Source organism: Nyctereutes procyonoides, unplaced genomic scaffold (genome assembly GCF_905146905.1).
Source record: "Nyctereutes procyonoides isolate TBG_1078 unplaced genomic scaffold, NYPRO_anot_genome, whole genome shotgun sequence".
Classification (NCBI taxonomy): Eukaryota; Metazoa; Chordata; class Mammalia; order Carnivora; family Canidae; genus Nyctereutes; species Nyctereutes procyonoides.
Genome location: NW_026575020.1, coordinates 35,930,811 through 35,942,959, shown reverse-complemented (window position 1 = coordinate 35,942,959; position 12,149 = coordinate 35,930,811). Strand labels below are relative to the sequence as shown.

At 39.5% G+C, this 12,149-nt stretch overlaps 1 protein-coding gene across 11 annotated transcripts in view; it reads right to left on the bottom strand.

The window, feature by feature from the left end:
- Positions 1 to 12,149, bottom strand: part of FNBP1 (formin binding protein 1) — a 144,641-nt gene that overhangs the window by 91,627 nt on the left and 40,865 nt on the right. The window lies entirely within an intron of this gene.

Sequence of the window (12,149 nt, the reverse complement as noted above, 5' to 3'; positions counted from 1 at the left end):
ATATGTTTTTTATGGGACAGGGCAGTCCTGGTGGCCCAGCGGTTTAGCGCCGCCTTCAGCCCAGGGTGTGATCCTGGAGACCCGGGATTGAGTCCCATGTCAGGCTCCCTGCATGGAGCCTGCTTCTCCCTCTGCCGGTCTGTCTCTGTCTCTGTCTCTCTCTTTCTCTGTGTCTCTCATGAATAAATAAATAAAATCTTAAAAAAAAAAAAAAAACAAGGGACAACTATTAGAGGTTCTCATTGATTCTTGGTCTCCAATAATATATTCCACAGGCATCGAGGTTCCACTTCAAGAAATGCTAGTCAGGAAGGTGATTTATTTATGCCATCTATAAAGACAAGGGTTGTCAAGCAAATTAATAGTGTAAACAAGACTGTAGGTCACTTGAAACTACTTGAAAGAACAAATATACAAACAACTCAAGTAATGCTTACAAATCATTCCTAGCTATTTATTTATTTTTTTAAGATATTATTTATTTATTCATGAGAGACAGAGAGAGAGAGAGGCAGAGGGAGAAACAGGCTCCACGCAGGGAGCCCGACATAGGACTCGATCCCAGGTCTCCAGGATCACACCCCGGATTGAAGGCGGCGCTAAACAGTTGAGCCACCCTGGCTGCCCCATTCCTAGCTATTTAGAGCAAGGCTTGTTTAAAGCTCTGGGCTGGTCAGTAGGTAACCCTTTGCTAATCTAGTTTCATAGCAATCCTATTTATTTAAAAACTCCTTTCCACAGCCCTCCCATCATTTGAGAGTCCTCTCCTGTTTCCTCTCCCATCCTCAGAACTTTACTATTTTTCAGGAGTTATAGGGGTTTCCCTGAAAACTTGCTAACACCATCATCAGTTCTTAGATTGTCCTGAGGATGGTCTAACTACATATTTTTCCCTATTAGTATGGAATTTTTTTTTAGCCCCATGTATACAATACAGAACAACAGCGCTTGATACCAAAACTCTTTAAAAAAAAAAAAATCTACATTTGAATTGAGTCTACCTTAAAAATTACTCGTCCCAAACCAGCAATATGTTTTCAATAAAGTTATCTATATTCAGGAACATTTGGCAAGCTATAATAAGGCACTTAAATAAGGTCAAAATAAGATAGAAGATCTTAATACTAAAAACTTTACTCAGTAGTAACAAATAAGGCTAGTACTTGTTTGTCGATATAGTATTGCTCTTTTTATGCTGTATTAAAACATCTCTAGGGGTGCCTGGTTGGCTCCGTTGGTGGAACATGTGACTCTTGGTCTCAGGGTCATGAGTTTGAGTTCCACTCTGGATATAGAGCTTACTTAAAAAATAATGAAACGAAATAAAATATTGTCACAAATAAAATTTTTAAAAATACTAAAGCATTTCTAATGATGCCACACTCTACAGCTCCCATCACATGGATTGCCACAGCATGGACTTTTTTGACAGCAACTAAAAGCAAATTCAAAACAGATGAAAAACTAATCAACCCACTTACATTCTTGACCAAAATGTGGAAAACTTAATGGAAAAACATTCCAATATTAAAAAGACTCCTTTGTGGGCAAATATAAATGGCCCTTTAAAAAATAGCCGTTGCCACTTTTTTTTTTTTAAGATTTTATTTATTTATTCATGAGAGACACAGGCAGAGGGAGAAGTAGGCACCATGCAGGGAGCCCGACATGGGACTCGATCCTGGGTCTCCAGGATCACACCCTGGGCTGAAGGCAGGCGCTAAACCACTGAGCCACCTGGGCTGCCCACCGTTGCCACTTTGGAGATGGGGCCATTATCAAAAATGCACCCCTTCTCTTGTGATATTATATAATAACAGTTCTGAAGACTCCTTAAGGATCTCCAAAAGCTTTTATTTATGTGGGTTATGGCTATCATAATTTACTCTATCAGATATTAAAAACTGAGAGAGTTTTTAAACATATTTATTAATTCATTTAAAAAGACAACACTAAATCCATTACATGTTAAAATAATTAGCACTGTTTTCTTTTTAAGAACTTTCCTTTCCAAAACAATAAGAAAAAGAAGTGAGAAGACTGGCACTGTTGTGTATTTTGCAAATCTCTTTCATGTCTGGCCTAATAGAAGACAGCTGGGTGTTCAGATGCTTCTGCATTCAATCTGGTGTGATTCCTTACTTTTGGTTGAAGTATACAAAAAAATAAGACTGCACACAGATTCATAGTAAAAAAGTGGAGGAGTATTTCAATGGTCTTTTTAGGTCATTCTGGATACTGTTTGATGATACCACACCAAGACGCAACTAATAGAAGTTTCTTAAAGGTTAGTTGCAATGTGAGATCTAAAACTATACCAATGAATTTTTCATATCGGGTTATAATAAAATGCACTAGTCAATTCTGTGCTTTGAATGGATCTTTTACCTGCACGTGATTGTATTACATCATGCCCTGGTCATTTAGAAATATTATTTCACTGATACTTGCAAGATCTTCCAAGTGTTTACACATTTCACATTTCAATATTTTATAATATATTTTAAAACCACATTTGTTTATACTGTTAACTATCTCATATTCTCTAGTGAGTCTTTTTTATTTTATTTTTGATAAAGTAAGCTCTATGCCCAACATGGAGCTTGAATTTATGACTCCGAGATCTAGAGTCTGATGAGTCTTTAAATACCAGGGACCTGTCAAGCTCACAGTGGCAAATACAAATTTTTCAAAATTCTAATTTTTTAAAAAAGATTTCATTTATTCATTCATGAGAGACATACACACACACACACACAGAGAGAGAGAGAGAGAGAGAGAGAGAGAGAGAGAGAGAGAGAGAAGCAGAGGGAGAAACAGGCTCCATGCAGGGAGCTGGATGTGGGACTCGAAGCCCGGTCTCCAGGACCACACCCTGGGATGAAGGCAGGCGCTAAACTGCCAAGCCACCCAAGCATCCCTCAAAATTCTAATTTTTACTTAAAAGCTAGGATTTTATCATCGGCAACAAATAGTTGTTTCCTTAAAGTGACAGGCTCACTTCACTTATTTTTGAGAAAATATCTGACAAATGCCCAAGAGTTTGTCCACCAATTGTTCTCTTAAGTAAAAATAGTATCCATGAAAAAAGCAGTTATTTCAGCTTACAACACCATCACCTGAGTATCCTGGTAACACTCAGTGCTCTAGGTGTACTTCCCATCTTGTTGTACATACTATTCAAAAGGCATAAATTCAACAGTTCAGATTTAGTAAAATTACTAATCTTACCATTTCATCAAGGACATTTTTAGATAAAACTGATTTAAAAAAAAAAAAAACAGCTAACAGTGAAGAATACAAGAGCTCTTGGTACGATGTGGAGTCACTGCCTTGATTCACACCAGTGGCCTTCCCACCATCACTTTTGTACAATCAGTGTAAACATCCACATAGTGAGAAAGATAATGTCTTAGTATCATTATGAAAATAATTTTGGCTCTGTGGACTCCATAAGAGGGTTTTTGGAACCTCCGGAGGTCCAGGGATAACACTTTAAGAACTACTTCATGATACATACTCTAAAATTTCTATTTGAAAGCTTCAAAGTTTCTCTTTGAAAGGAAGTCAGATGATATATGACCTAATGGAAAATTATGTTTAATGTACAAGTGCCTACTATATATACACTCAAGAATTAACTCCGAAATTGCCAAGAGAAGTTCAAATGGATGTTTCCAAGTAGCTGGGTACAACATGATGGGCCCCCTCTTGACCTCTTATTGCTCCTTGAATTCAAACCAAACAAAGGTTTTGTGCCAGGAGCTGTTGGCTACAAGAGGCTGAGTAAGCTGCAGAGACAAATGAGGAGAGTACATGTACATTAATCAAATGCAATTACTGTATTTTCCAATTATTTTCAGGTCTGGTTACATGCACACTGAAGACTGAACCAGAAGTATGAACCATGGCCATTGTTTGGTTCATTATGTCTTCATCAGAGTTCCTAAAGAATCATGACAATCAAGACAAATTTTGCCTTCATGTACTTACAATAGCAATTCATCAGTCTGTGCCAAGACTGGGCTCTCTAGGTCAGTATATAAATGACTGCTCCTGACTATGCTTAAGAAGTCTTCTGAAATCTGATTTTTCCCTCCAAGTATGCAAAAGAACTGACAAGAAAAGATAGTTCCTTTAAAGTGAGGAGACCCAAGTCAGCCACAAGGAAGTTTTTCTCTAAAGTATGGGTCAGTTTTTAATACGGTACTTCCTGTCATTGAAAAGTGTACTAAACCCCAACACAAATTCAAAATCCCTGGAACAAGCCAATCTGGTAAGAAACTAAGTTGCTAAAGTTACCTCCAGTGTCAATGGCTCAGACTCCGAGGAAGGGTATCCTGAGGCCAGCTCTCCACAAATCTCTTTCTTGCAGCAAGTGACTCACTCAGTGAAGAGAATTATCCCTTCTATATCATGGGTCCACTTCCATCCATGTGGTCTAGATCACTGTTTTAGGATACTCTAATTTAGGATAAATTCACTTTCCTAAGGACTAGGGCACTTTGAGAAGCAGACCTTAAATGGCTCTATTTGAACAGAATCCCTCGGGATAATATTACTGGTATTAGCTTCCTCTTATCTTTGAGAGAAAAGTGTCAGCACATATAGATTTACCCAAAGTAAATGTAACAAAACTTCCATTAAAAATGTTTTTAAAAATCAATTTGGTTCTGAATACTAAAGTAGCTGTATATATAGGAAAGTTTTATAAACCTTTACAAACAAAAACGTGTCATCACGAATGTCACCCAAAATGCTAGATCTCAAATGTGGAACAAAGACTTCAATTAATCTCTGTGGACAAATAAAAGAACTTTTCTCATACATAATATTAGAAACAGAAATATCCTTGGGGCACCTGGGTGGCTCAGTCAGTTGGGCAGCCGACTCTTGGTTTCAGTCCAGGTCATGATACTAGGGTCGTGGGATCAAGCCCCACATTGGGCTCCATGCTCATCAGGGAGTCTGCTTGAGGATTCTCTCTCTCCCTCTCCCCCTCCTACCCCGCCATTTGGCTCTCTCTCTCTCTCAAGTTAACAAATAAATCTTAAGAAAAAAAGGCAGAAATACCAAAATATCTATTTTCAACATAAAAGTGTTAAACCTTGAAGTGATGAAAAAAACATTACCAAAGGAAGTTCATTGTCTAGACAGAACAGATCAAATGTCAAAGGACAGCAACAGAGGGTTTATTTTAAGGAGCACAGACACCTTCTGGCTTCACAATACCAGTCAGTAAACACAGATCCTGTAAAAATCACACATTTATCTGCTATTTCTGAAATAGGTTCTATGAATTAGGAAGGGTGTTCTGATGGGTGGAAAAGCAAGAGTCTGTGACATGATTGACAAAACAGAAGCTCCAGCATCAGAGTGTCATGGTTGGACAGTCAAATTAATACAAAAGATTTTAATTAGAAAGGAAAAGCAGGGGCAGCCTGGGTGGCTCAGTGGTTTCAGTGCCGCCTTTGGCCCGGAGCATGATCCTGGAGACCCAGGATCAAGTCCCGTGTCGGGCTTCCTGCATGGAGCCTGCTTCTCCCTCTGCCTGCGTCTCTGCCTCTCTCTGTGTGTCTCTCATGAATAAATAAATAAAATCTTAAAAAAAAAAAAAAGAGAAAGGAAGGAAGAGCACACAAAATGAAAGGCTTTATTGAATTCAGAATCTCCTTAAAATGGAAGTCCACAAATTGCCAGAAAACCAGGTACTGATTAAGGCATATTTGCTGTAATCAGTCACAATCTACCTAACTCTGTTGTGAAAACGAAAATCCTAAGGAACTCTTCTGTTTATGATTCTTTCCAGCAATTGTATTCTGAATCCAAGAAGTAAGAATATAAACAAACACAAGATGAAAACATATGTATGTAAAAAAACCCCAAAACTTTAGGGGTGCCTGGGTAGCTCAGTCAGTTGAGCATCCAATTCTTTTTTTTTTTTTTAAGATTTTATTTATTTATTCATGAGAGACAGAGAGAGAGAGAGAGAGAGAGAGAGAGAGGCAGAAACACAGGCAGAGGGAGAAGCACACTCCATGCAGGGGGCCTGACGTGGGACTTGATCCCAGGACACTAGGATCACGTCCTGGGCTGAAGGCAGGCACTGAACCACTGAGCCACCCAGGGATTCCCGAGCATCCAGTTCTTGATTTCAGCTCAGGTCATGATTTCATGGTCCTGAGATTGAGCCCTACATCAGGCTTCACTTTCAGTACAGAATCTGCTTGTCTCTCTCCACCCCCATGCTTGCTCTCACTCTCTCTCTCTCTCTCTCTCTCTCAGATAAATAAATAAAAACTTAAAACACACACACAAGAGAACTTTCACTGAAGCTTAAGAGGCAACAGAATGTGGATGCAGTCAGTGATATAAAGAATGTAGAAAAGCAGACAGAATCTGAAAGTTGCATTTTCATGTTTTTATAACAATAATTATATTGTGTAAAAGGGCAGCAAGGAGGCTGATGCTGGATGGAAAACAAATGGAAGGGCATGGAAAAGAGCAGATGTGGGGCTGATGAATGCAGGGATGTCCTATGCCAAATTTCACACTGCATCCTGAAAGGAGAAGAGAGGGTGAAAAATGTAACTTATACCAAAAGCCCCAGAATTTTGACTATCCTGGAGTCTGATGAGATTTGGAGGGGAAATCGCTACGGAATATATTCCTTTAGGAAGCCACGATAAGCTTCAAACCTATTATTTCAATGTTCTTAGAACACCTCAATCACTTTTGGCTCCCCTCCGTTCCCCTGGATACAGTAAAAGCAACAAACAAAAATTAACACCTCTACCTGCCTCAAATTACTGAGGGAAAGAGACTGCAAAGAATACAATTTTCGAGCCACCTGGGTGGCTCAGTGGTTGAGCATCTGCCTTTGGCTCAGGTCGTGATCCTGGGGTCCTGGGATCAAGTCCTGCATCAGGCTCCCCACAGAGAGCCTGCTTCTCCCTCTGCCTGTGTCTCTGCCTCTCTCTCTCTCTCTCTCTCTGTCTCTCATGAATAAATTAACAAAATCTTTTAAAAATAATAATAAAATAAAAAATTAAAAAGCAGTAATTTTTAAAGTGACAATAAAAATTACTCCTTCAGTCAGACATTGTCAAATATCTTAGTAGAAGAGGAAAAGTATTAAAGATGATAAAGCAGTAAAACTCGGGTTTAGAAAGATGGCTCTAACTCGGAAGTGGAGTGCGTTGAATCTGCTCTAATGAAAGACAGAAACGAGCCCCAGAAAGCAAAATCTTGCTCTTTAAAAGAAAAAAATGCCGTCTCCCTGTGACAATGCAAGAGGGGCTTTGTAAAGTCGTGATTGTGACATGAACATCTTTAATACAAATGTTCAGTATCATTAGTGTCTGGTGTCAGCCTGGAAATGGAATCCACTTGCTCATTTCCTGGTTTCTATATATCCGCTCAGACCAGCCTGACTCAATATGAACTGGTCTCTTGTCCTGAGCCTGCTCAATCAGCACACAAGAGTTCAGTTACCTGCCCTCTGGCTGCCCCAGATTCGTTTAAATCTTGGAGAACTAAGTATACCTCTCAAACATCCCACACTGTTCTCTCTACAGGTGATTCTCGCCCCCAGGAAACAAGTTCATGACCAACCTAAAGGAAGAAGAAAAGAGGGAGGGGGAAGAAGGAAGAAACCACACTCTAAATACCAAGAGAACTTTGAAGGCAATCCAAAGCCTAAAGGAGAACAAAGCATATCAGCTAAATTTTTAATGAGAAGAGAAAAAAACAGATTTTTAAAGTCCTGACTCATTTCTAAACTCTATAAGTATTTCCATGTGTGTGGGGAAGGGGTGTAAAATATTAGAAAAATATCACAGGAAAAAAAATTTTAGGCCCTGTCACCTGAAATTTAGTTTTAACATTAATGCAAAAGATCTTCCAAACACTTGGCAATTAACTCACTTCCAATTTTAAATAGAGAAGGTTAAGCAAACACATATGTGTTGTTCTCTTTTTAAGACAAGGGATCCCAACTCTCCAGCCCACTGCCACAGTTGAGCACCTGAACCAAAGGACCCATACAACACACTAGACTGGACCAACCAGAAGCTCTCCAGGAACAGGTGCTGAAGCTAAGAGGTGAAATTTATCCTTGTGCATGCCAAATTAGGAAAAAACAAACAAACAAACAAACAAACAAACAAAAAACAAAAAAACCACTTGTCTCCAGCGATGGGAGACATTATCCTGGGTGTTCAAAATGGATATACCTTTGAGCTTTGCACTGGCTTATTGAAGTCCTCTGTGAGATTGGCCAGTTCTTCCAGCCTCTGATTCTGTAAGATATCCCTTGGGACAGACCCTCTTGCTGCTGGACAGTCCAGCAGCTACCCCATTGTCATCCCACCTTGCCTTTGGCAGAGCACCTCAATTATATCTTTTCCCCGCCCCTTTGCAGCTAGGACATGGACATGAGCTGTCACCCGGGCTAACTAGATGTGTGGGATATCTATGGGTAGGACTACTGAGAAAGGTCACTCTCCCTAAAAACTCCTCTTCTTCTTGACTTGGCATGGTCATAACTGCCTGTGATGGTTGGAATTGCCATAACCATCCTGCAACCATGAGGAGGAAGCATCCCTGATATGCTAGGATGGCAGAGGAAATCACCAGACTCACCAATCCCAGAATTCCTTGCCTCTGGACTCTGTAGTGTGAGATGATATGTGTCCTTATCATCTGAGCCACTTTTCTTGGTCTCTGTTACTTTCAGTCTAACCCACACACCCTCTTTCCAATAAATTGCAATAATTCAACCATTTCTTACTGAGGGCTGACCATGACCCAAGCTCTGTGCCAGGCACTAGAATTACAGTGGAGGACAGTGGAGTTTTAACTAAGATAAAAGGTAGTGGGAGCACAGAAGTGTGGGATTGGTTCTGGACCTGGGATTAAGAAAGGCCTTTCAGAGGAAGTGATGTTTAAGCTGAAAAAGGAGAAGGAAGTCAGCTAGGTACAATGGGGAAAAGGTGGGGGAGGGGGAAACAGTCTGAGCAGAGGGAAGAGAACGTGCAGAGGTTCCAGAAAGGAAAGAACATGGCAAACTGGAGGAAATGAAGGCTATCCAATATACTTTGAGTGTGAAGATAAAGAGGAAGAAAGGTATGAGAAGGAGAAAGACAGGGGCTAGATAAACCAGGGCTTTGGAGACCACAGCCAGGATTCCATAGGACAGTTTTGTTTGGGTGTTTGCCAACTAATACAAACCCTCCTTTTCTCTAAAGCTTCTTTGTGACTTAACAGCCTGTGTTTTAAAATGATTAAACAAGGGGCGCCTGGGTGGTATAGTCGGTTAAGTGTCTGACTCTTGGTTTTGGGTCAGGAAATGATCTCAGGGTTGTGGGGTCAAGCCCCATGTCAGGTTCCCTACTCAGCAGGGAGTCTGCTTGAGATCACTATCTCCCTCTGCCCTTCCCCCAGCTGTGCCCTCTCTCTCTCAATAAAAATAAATAAAATCTTAAAAAAAAAACTAGAGAAAACTGGAATAAATGGAGAGATATGAGCCATGTTCACAAATTGGAAGGCTATCTACTGTAACTACATCAACCTTCCTCCAAATTATCTGTAGATTCAATGTAGTTTCAAGTAAAGTCCCACCAAGTTTTTGGAGAACATAATGCAAAGATTCAAATGGAAGCTGCAAAGGTCAAACACTAGCCAAGCACAATGAAGGAGAACAAGGTCGGGCAATAACCATATTGTACACTGACTTATAATGAAGTTAATTAAGAAGCTGTGTGGTACTGACCAGGGACAGAAAAATAGGCAAATGCAAAGAACAGAACAGGCCCATGCAAAAACAACTTAGTATGGGAAAGAAGAAGCCATATAGAAAACATAGAGAAACTGATGGCTGAGGACCTGGGTTCTGGAGCTAGAATGGCTTAGTTTGAACTCTGGCTCTTTGACATCCCAGCTATGTCACGTGACAAGCTACTTAACCTCTCTGTGTTTCTGTTTCTTGTCTTAAAAAATGAGGATAAAACCAAGATCTATTATAGGGTTACTGTAAGGATTAAATGTTATGCCGAGAATACTACCTGACACATGGTAAACCTTCAGTGAGTGTTAATTATAACCACATCATCACCATTGCCACTACTGTCATCATCAGTCAATGGAGAAAGAACGGGCTGTTCAATAAAAGATTCTGGGACAGGGGAGCCTGGCTAGCTCAGTCGATGGAGCATGCAACTCTTGATCTCAGGGTTGTGAGTTTGAGCCCCACATTGGGTATAAGGATTACTTAAAATAAAATCTTTAGGGGTACCAGATGGCAGAGTCAGTTAAGCATCTGACTCTTGGTTTTCAGCTCAGGTTGAGATCTCAGGGTCGTGAGGTTGAGAGCCCTGAGTTGGGCTCCGCACTCAGTGTGGAGTCTACTTAAGTTTCTCCCTCCCTTTGTCCCTCCCTCCTGTGCTCTTTCTCTCTCTCTCAAATAAATAAATATTTAAAAATAAACAAAAAATTTTATAAAGGTGTTGGATGATTGAATATCTATTGGAAAAAATGAAATCAAACCTCTTTCTTAGAATATATAAAAGTTAATTCAAGATAGATTAAGGATCTAAAAATAAAAGTTAAGACCATAAAGAAAAAAATTAATAAACCTGACCGTATAAAAACTAAAAACTTTTGGTCATGGAAAGAAAGATATTCCAAGGTAAGTGAAATGATAGAGGATAAGCTGGGAGAGGATATTTGTAAAAGGCGAAAGATTTATTCGATCTGAAGAGAAACCAGAGTATGGGAGAGGATATTTGTAACACATATGATCAACAAAGGATTATTATCTACAATATAGAAAGAACATCCTCAAATCAGTTTCCTTTAAAAGATGAAATAACTCAAAAAAAAAGATGAAATAACTCAATAGGAAAAGGGTAAAAAATAAGAATTTTAAGCATGAAATGATATTTAGCACTATTATTAACCAGAGAGAGGTATATTAAAACTATAATGAGTAGTTTGCCGGCCTGGCAAAAATTTAGTAAGAAAACACCAAGTGTTAACAATGCACTGCACCAGGAGGGGCACATGCTGCTGGGGGCCTTGGAAAGCAAATTGGTTTTACCTATTAAAGGTGAACCTGTGCCCCTACATTACCCTAGATATTCCTCCCTTACGTATATACATACCTTAAAGTCTAGGACTAGACAGTAAACTCTTGCTCATATGCACAATGAGACATGTGTGTGTAAGAATATATATAGTAGCATCATCATAGCAGCAAAATATTGGAAACAATTCAACTGTCCATCTCATTTCATTTATATGAAGTCTCCAAACAATATATTGTTTACTGCTACAATCTTAAGTGACAAACTTTAACGAAAAACAAGAGAATATCTTTTAATACAAAATTCTGGATAATTCTCAATTAGGGAGAAGGATGTGATCACAGTGTGGCCACAGAGAGCTTCTGGGGGGGGGAAGGGGGGCAGAGTAATGTTCTATTTCTTTACCTTGGTGGAATTTCTTTACATGGGTGTTCATCTCACTGCTATTTTTACACATACTGTATCATTCTATACATACATGTTTTCATACATTCTTTTGTAATATGCCATAATTAATACTTATTGTTAGTTTACAATTGGGTTGATGGGAAACTCTTCAGTATAAAGAGAAACTTAAGATGATTCGAGCCTCTGTCAACTGGAGATTAAAAATGAAGTTAAAATCTTTATGAAAGCAAAAATTAAGCCAATAGAAAATTCTATCACATAAAGTATCGAACTATGCCTTTTCCCTTGATTGATGGGCTTCCTGTTTTGTTCCCATATAAAAAATAAAACATTCTTAGAAAATGGGCATCACTTAATCCCCAAGTATGGATTGATTATTGATCAAGACTTCACACTTAGAGGAAAAGCCTTTTTAAAAAACCCAGGACCGGGGCACCTGGGTGGCTCAGTTGGTTAAGCGTCTATTGGTTTCCACTCAGCTCATGATCTCAGGGTTGTGAGATCAAGCCTTGAATCAGGCTCTGTGCTCAGCGGGTGGGGGGGGGCAGTCTGCTTGGGACCCTCTCTCTCTCTCCCTTTGCCCGTCCCCCACACCCCCAGTCTTGCTGTCTCTCTAAAATAATAAGTAAATACATCTTTTAAAAAAAATCCTGGGCT